We start from the raw sequence: 8968 nt of genomic DNA, 5'->3' as shown, positions 1-8968 counted from the left end.
AGGGAGGGAGGAGGTGGCCGGCCCAAGGGGGGGCGCGCCATAGGGAGGGGGAAACCTACCCAAGTAGGTTTCCCTCTCTTTTCCTTATCTTATTTGGAGGGGGAAGGAAGGAGTACTAGTATTAGGAAGTAGTACTAGTAGTAGGAATAGGAAGAGGGGGAAGGAGAAAGGAAAGGGGGGGCCGGCCCCCCTCCCCAATTCGGATTGGGCTTGGGGGGGCGCGCCCCCTTCCCTTGCTCCTTCTCCCTTCCTCCTACATGGGCCCAATAAGGCCCATATACCTCCGGGGGGTTCCGGTAACCTCCCGGAGCTCCAAACTCTTCCGGAACATTTCCGGTGTCCAAATATATCCGTCCAATATATCAATCTTTATGTCTCGACCATTTCGAGACTCCTCGTCATGTCCGTAATCACATCCGGGACTCCGAACAAACTTCGGTACATCAAAATACATAAACTCATAATATAACAGTCATCGAAACCTTAAGCGTGCGGAACCTACGGTTCGAGAACGATGTAGACATGACCGAGACATGTCTATGGTCAATAACCAATAGCGGGACCTGGATGCCCATATTGGTTCCTACATATTCTATGAAGATCTTTATCGGTCAAACCGCATAACAGCATACGTTGTTCCCTTTGTCATCGGTATGTTACTTGTCCGAGATTTGATCGTCGGTATCCAATACCTAGTTCAATCTCGTTACCGACAAGTCTCTTTACTCGTTCCGTAATACGTCATCTCATAACTAACTCATTAGTTACATGCTTGCAAGGCTTAGGTGATGAGTATTACCGAGAGGGCCCAGAGATACCTCTCCGACAATCGGAGTGACAAAACCTAATCTCGAATTATGCTAACTCAACATGTACCTTCGGAAACACCTGTAGTACTCCTTTATAATCACCCGGTTACGTTGTGACGTATGGTAGTACCCAAAGTGTTCTTCCGGTAAACGGGAGTTACACAATTCTCATAGTTACAGGAACATGTATAAGTCATGAAGGAAGCAATAGCAGAATACTAAACGATCAAGTGCTAAGCTAACGGGATGGGTCCTGTCAATCACATCATTCTCCTAATGATGTGATCCCATTAATCAAATGACAACACATGTCTATGGTTAGGAAACATAACCATCTTTGATTAATGAGCTAGTCAAGTAGAGGCATACTAGTGACTATATGTTTGTCTATGTATTCACACATGTATCATGTTTCCGGTTAATACAATTCTAGCATGAATAATAAACATTTATCATGATATGAGGAAATAAATAATAACTTTATTATTGCCTCTAGGGCATATTTCCTTCAAACATGCCCTGCAAAAACAAGTTAGACATCCTCTACTTTGTTGTTGCAAATTTTACGTGGCTGCTACGGGCTTAGCAAGAACCGTTCTTACCTACGCATCAAAACCACAACGATAGTTTGTCAAATAGACTCCGTTTTAACCTTCACAAGGACCTGGCGTAGCCACACTCAGTTCAACTAAAGTGAGAGAGACAGACACCCGCCAGCCACCTTTAAGCACGAGTGCTCGTAACGGTGAAACCAGTCTCGCGTAAGCGTACGCGTAATGTCTGTCCGGGCCGCTTCATCTCACAATACCGCTGAACCAAAGTATGACATGCTGGTAGGCAGTATGACTTGTATCGTCCACAACTCACTTGTGTTCTACTCGTGCATATAACATCAACGCATAAAACCTAGGCTCGGATGCCACTGTTGGGGAACGTAGTAATTTCAAAAAATTTCCTACGCACACGCAAGATCATGGTGATGCATAGCAACGAGAGGGGAGAGTGTTGTCTACGTACCCTCGTAGACTGAAGCGGAAGCATTGACGCAACGTAGAGGAAGTAGTCGTACGTCCTCCCGGTCCAACCGATCCAAGCAACGTTACTCCGGCACCTCCGAGTTCTTGACACACGTACAGCTCGATGACGCTCCCCGATCTCCGATCCAGCAGAGGCGCGGGGAGGAGTTCCGTCAGCACGACGGCGTGGTGACGATCTTGATGTTCTCCTGTCGCAGGGCTTCGCCTAAGCACTGCTACAATATGACCGAGGTGTAATATCGTGGAGGGGGGCACCGCACACGGCTAAGGAACGATCTCAATGATCAACTTGTGTGTCTAGGGTGCCCCCCCGCCCCCGTATATAAAGGATGGAGGGAGGAGGAGGCCGGCCTAGGGAGGAAGCGCGCCATAGGGGAGTCCTACTCCCACCGGGAGTAGGATTCCCCCTTTCCTAGTCCAACTAGGGATCCTTCCATGTAGTAGGACTAGGAGACTAGGAAGGGGAAGAGAGAAGGGAAGGAAGGAGGGGGTGCGGCCCCTCCCCCTAGTCCAATTCGGACTAGGCCTTGGGAGGGGGGGCGCGCGGCCTGCCCTAGGCAGCCCCTCTCTCTTTCCCGCAGGGCCCAATAAGGCCCAATACTTCTCCCCGGCGGATTCCCGTAACTCTCCGGTACTCCGATAAATACCCGAATAACTCGGAACCTTTCCGAACTCCGAATATAGTCGTCCAATATATCGATCTTTACGTCTCGACCATTTCGAGACTCCTCGTCATGTCCCCGATCTCATCCGGGACTCCGAACTCCTTCGGTACATCAAAACTCATAAACTCATAATATAACTGTCATCGAAACCTTAAGCGTGCGGACCCTACGGTTCGAGAACAATGTAGACATGACCGAGACACGTCTCCGGTCAATAACCAATAGCGGGACCTGGATGCCCATATTGGTTCCTACATATTCTACGAAGATCTTTATTGGTCAGACCGCATAACAACATACGTTGTTCCCTTTGTCATCGGTATGTTACTTGCCCGAGATTTGATCGTCGGTATCCAATACCTAGTTCAATCTCGTTACCGGCAAGTCTCTTTACTCGTTCCGTAATACATCATCTCATAACTAACTCATTAGTTACATGCTTGCAAGGCTTAGGTGATGAGTATTACCGAGAGGGCCCAGAGATACCTCTCCGACAATCGGAGTGACAAATCCTAATCTCGAATTATGCCAACCCAACATGTACCTTCGGAAACACCTGTAGAGCACCTTTATAATCACCCAGTTACGTTGTGACTTTGGTAGCACACAAAGTGTTCTTCCGGTAAACGGGAGTTGCACAATCTCATAGTTGCAGGAACTTTGTATAAGTCATGAAGAAAGCAATAGCAACATACTAAACGATCAAGTGCTAAGCTAACGGAATGGGTCAAGTCAATCACATCATTCTCCTAATGATGTGATCCCGTTAATCAAATGACAACTCTTTTGTCCATGGCTAGGAAACATAACCATCTCTGATAAACGAGCTAGTCAAGTAGAGGCATACTAGTGACACTATGTTTGTCTATGTATTCACACATGTATTATGTTTCCGGTTAATACAATTCTAGCATGAATAATAAACATTTATCATGAAATAAGGAAATAAATAATAACTATATTATTGCCTCTAGGGCATATTTCCTTCAGTCTCCCACTTGCACTAGAGTCAATAATCTAGTTCACATCGCCATGTGATTTAACACCAATATTCATATCTGTATATGATTAACACCCATAGTTCACATCATCATGTGACCAACATCCAAAGGGTTTAAGGTGTGATCATGTTTTGCTCGTGAGAGAAGCTTAGTCAACGGGTCTGTCACATTCAGAGCCGTATGTATTTTGCAAATATTTTATGTCCACAATGCTCTGCATGGAGCTACTCTAGCTAATTGCTCCCACTTTCAATATGTATCCAGATTGAGACTTAGAGTCTTCTGGATCGGTGTAAAAGTTTGCACTGATGTAACTTTTACAACAAACTCTTTTATCACCTCCATAATCGAGAAACATTTCCTTAGTCCTTACTAAGGATATTCTTGACCAATGTCCAGTGATCTACTCCTAGATCACTATCGTACTCCCTTGCCAGATTCAGAGCAAGGTATACAATAGGTCTGGTACATAGCATAGCATACTTTATAGAACCTATGACTGAGGCATAGGGAATGACTTTTCATTCTCTTTCTATTTTCTGCTGTGGTCGGGATTTGAGTCTTACTCAATTTTGTACCTTTGCAACAAATGCAAGAACTCTTTCTTTGACTGTTCCATTTTGAACTATTTCAAAATCTTGCCAAGGTATGTACTCATTGAAAATCTTATCAAGCGTCTTGATCTATCTCAATAGATCTTGATGCTCAATATGTATGTAGCTTTTACTGAGGTCTTTTCTTTTTAAAGAACTCCTTTAAAACACTCCTTTATGTTTTGCAGAAAAATTCTACATCATTTCTGATCAACAATATGTCACTCACATATACTAATCAGAAAGGCTGTAGTGCTCCCACTCACTTTATTGTAAATACAGGCTTCATCGTAAGTCCATATAAAACTATATGCTTTGATCAACTTATCAAAGCGTATATTCCAACTCCGAGATGCTTGCACCAGTCCATAGATGGATCGCTGGAGCTTGCATATTTTGTTAGCACTTTTAGGATTGACAAAACCTTCTGGTTGCATCATATATAACTCTTCTTTAATAAATCCATTAAGGAATGCAGTTTTGACATCCATTTGCCAGATTTCATAAAATGTGGCAATTGCTAACATGATTCAGACAGAGTTAAGTATCGATACGAGTGAGAAAATCTCATCGTATTCAACACCTTGAACTTGTTGAAAACCTTTCGCAACAAGTCGAGCTTGGTAGATAGTAATACTACTATCAGTGTCCGTCTTCCTCTTGAAGATCCATTTATTTAACATGGCTTGCTGATCATCGAGCAAGTCAATCAAAGTCCATACTTTGTTCTCATACATGGATCATATCTCAGATTTTATGGCCTCGAGCCATTTCGCGGAATCTGGGCTCATCATCGCTTCCTCATAGTTCGTAGGTTCATCATGGTCTAGTAACATGACTTCCAGAACATGATTACTACACCACTCTGGTGCGGATCTCACTCTGGAAGTCCTACGAGGTTCTGTAGTAACTTGATCTGAAGTTTCATGATCAATATCATTAGCTTCCTCACTAATTGGTGTATTTGTCATAGGAACTGATTTCTGTGATGAACTACTTTCCAACAAGGGAACAGGTACAGTTACCTCATCAAGTTCTACTTTCCTCCCACTCACTTCTTTCGAGAGAAACTCCTTCTCTAGAAAGGATCCATTTTTAGCAATGAATATCTTGCCTTCGGATCTGTGATAGAAGGTGTACCCAACAGTTTCCTTTGGGTAATCTATGAAGACGCACTTCTCCGATTTGGGTTTGAGCTTATCAGGATGAAACTTTTTCACATAAGCATCGTAGCCCAAACTTTAAGAAACGACAGCTTTAGGTTTACTGCTAAACCATAGTTCATACGGTGTCGTCTCAACGGATTTAGATGGTGCCCTATTTCAAGTGAATGCAGCTGTCTTTAATGCATAACCCCAAAACGATAGTGGTAAACCAGTAAGAGACATCATAGATCGCACCATATCTTATAAAATACGATTACGACGTTCGGACACACCATAATGTTGTAGTGTTCCAGGTGGCGTGAACTGTGAAACTATTCCACATTTGTTTTAATATGAAGGCCAAACTCGTAACTCAAATATTCTCCTCAACGATCAGATCGCAGAAACTTTATTTTCTTGTTACGATGATTTTCCACTTCACTCTGAAATTCTTTGAACCTTTCAACTATTTCAGACTTATGTTTCATCAAGTAGATATACCCATATCTGCTTAAATCATCTGTGAATGTCAGAAAATAACGATACTCGCCACGAGCCTTAATACTCATTGGTCTGTATACATCAGTATGTATTATTTCCAACAAGTTTGTTTCTCGTTTCATTGTTCCGAAGAACGGAGTTTTAGTCATCTTGCCCAAAAGGCACGGTTCGCAAGCATCAAATGATTCATAACCAAGTGATTCCGAAAATCCATCTTTATGGAGTTTCTTCATGCGCTTTACACCGATATGACCCAAACGGCAGTGCCACAAATAAGTTGCACTATCATTATTAACTTTGCATCTTTTGGCATCAATATTACGAATATGTGTATCACTACGATCGAGATCCAACAAACTATTTTCATTGGGTGTATGAGCATTGAAGGTTTTATTCATGTAAACAGAACAACAATTATTCTCTGACTTTAAATGAATAACCGTATTGCAATAAACATGATCAAATCATATTCATGCTCAACGCAAACGCTAAATAACATTTATTTAGGTTTTAACACTAATCCCGAAAGTATAGGGAGTGTGCGATGATGATCATATCAATCTTGGAACTACTTCCAACACTCATCGTCACTTACCCTTCAACTAGTCTCTGTTTATTCTGTAACTCCTGTTTCGAGTTACTAATCTTAGCAACCGAACAAGTATCAAATACTCAGGGGCTACTATAAACACTAGTATGGCACACATCAATAATCTGTATATCAAATATACCCTTGTTCACTTTGCCATCCTTCTTATCCACCAAATATTCAGGGCATTTCCGCTTCCAGTGACCATTTCCTTTGCAGTGTAAACACTCAGTTTCAGGCTATTGTCCAGCTTTGGGCTTCTTCGCAGGAGTGACAACTTGCTTGTCTTTCCACTTGAAGTTCCCTTTCTTTCCCTTTGCCCTTCTCTTGAAACTAGTGGTCTTGTCAATCATCAACACTTGATGGTCTTTTATTGATTTCTACCTTCGTTGATTTCAACATCACGAAGAGCTCGGGAATCATTTTCGTCATCCCTTGCATACTATAGTTCATCACGAAGTTCTAGTAACTTAGTGATGGTGACTACAGAATTCTGTCAATCACTATCTTATCTGGAAGATTAACTCCCACTTGATTCAAGCGATTGAAGTACCCAGACAATCTGAGTACATGCTCACTAGTTGAGCGATTCTCCTCCATCTTTTAGCTATAGAACTTTGTTGGAGACTTCATATCTCTCAACTCGGGTATTTGCTTGAAATATTAACTTCAACTCCTGGAACATCTTATATGGTCCATGACGTTCAAAACGTCTTTGAAGTCCCGATTCTAAGCCGTTAAGCATGGTGCACTAAACTATCAAGTAGTCCTCATATTGAGCTAGCCAAACGTTCATAACATCTGCATCTGCTCCTGCAATAGGTCTGTCACCTAGCGGTGCATCAAGGACATAATTCTTCTGTGCAGCAATGAGGATAAACCTCAGATCATGGATCAAATCCGCATCATTGCTACTAACATTTTTCAACACAATTTTCTCTAGGAACATATCAAAATAAACATATGAAAGCAACAACGCAAGCTATTGATCTTACAACATAATTTGCAAAATACTACTAGGACTAAGTTCATGATAAATTAAAGTTTAATTAATCACATTACTTAAGAACTCCCACTTAGACAGACATCTCTCTAGTCATCTAAGTGATTACGTGATCCAAATCAACTAAACCATGACCGATCATCACGTGAGATGGAGTAGTTTTCAATGGTGAACATCACTATGTTGATCATATCTACTATATGATTCACGCTCGACCTTTCGGTCTTCGTGTTCCGAGGCCATATCTGCATATGCTAGGCTCGTCAAGTATAACCTGAGTATTCCGCGTGTGCAAAACTGGCTTGCACCCGTTGTAGATGGACGTAGAGCTTATCACACCCGATCATCACGTGGTGTCTCGGCACGACGAACTTTGGCAACAGTGCATACTCAGGGAGAACACTTCTTGATAATTTTAGTGAGAGATCATCTTAAAATGCTACCGTCAATCAAAGCAAGATAAGATGCAAAAAGGATAAACATCACATGCAATCAATATAAGTGATATGATATGGCCATCATCATCTTGTGCTTGTGATCTCCATCTTCGAAGCACCGTCATGACCACCATCGTCACCGGCGCGACACCTTGATCTCCATCGTAGCATCGTTGTCGTTTACGCCATCTATTGCTTCTACGACTATCGCTACCGCTTAGTGATAAAGTAAAGCAATTACAGGGCGTTTGCATTTCATACAATAAAGCGACAACCATATGGCTCCTGCCAGTTGCCGATAACTTCGGTTACAAAACATGATCATCTCATACAATAAAATATAGCATCACGTCTTGACCATATCACATCACAACATGCCCTGCAAAAACAAGTTAGACGTCCTCTACTTTGTTGTTGCAAATTTTACGTGGCTGCTACGGGCTTAGCAAGAACCGTTCTTACCTACGCATCAAAACCACAACGATAGTTTGTCAAATAGACTCCGTTTTAACCTTCACAAGGACCGGGCGTAGCCACACTCGGTTCAACTAAAGTGATAGAGACAGACACCCGCCAGCCACCTTTATGCACGAGTGCTCATAACGGTGAAACCAGTCTCGCGTAAGCGTACGCGTAATGTCGGTCCGGGCCGCTTCATCTCACAATACCGCTGAACCAAAGTATGACATGCTGGTAGGCAGTATGACTTGTATCGTCCACAACTCACTTGTGTTCTACTCGTGCATATAACATCAACGTATAAAACCTAGGCTCGGATGCCACTGTTGGGGAACGTAGTAATTTCAAAAAACATCCTACGCACACGCAAGATCATGGTGATGCATAGCAACGAGAGGGGAGAGTGTTGTCTACGTACCCTCGTAGACTGAAGCGGAAGCGTTGACGCAACGTAGAGGAAGTAGTCCTACGTCCTCCTGGTCCAACCGATCCAAGCACCGTTACTCCGGCACCTCCGAGTTCTTGACACACGTACAGCTCGATGACGCTCCCCGATCTCCGATCCAGCAGAGGCGCGGGAAGGAGTTCCGTCAGCATGACGGCGTGGTGACGATCTTGATGTTCTCCTGTCGCAGGGCTTCGCCTAAGCACCGCTACAATATGACCGAGGTGTAATATCGTGGAGGGGGGCACCGCACACGGCTAAGGAACGATCTCAATGATCAACTT

The sequence above is a fragment of the Triticum dicoccoides genome, chromosome 5B, assembly GCF_002162155.2.
Source record: "Triticum dicoccoides isolate Atlit2015 ecotype Zavitan chromosome 5B, WEW_v2.0, whole genome shotgun sequence".
Taxonomy (NCBI): Eukaryota; Viridiplantae; Streptophyta; class Magnoliopsida; order Poales; family Poaceae; genus Triticum; species Triticum dicoccoides.
This window is presented reverse-complemented; position numbering follows the sequence as displayed.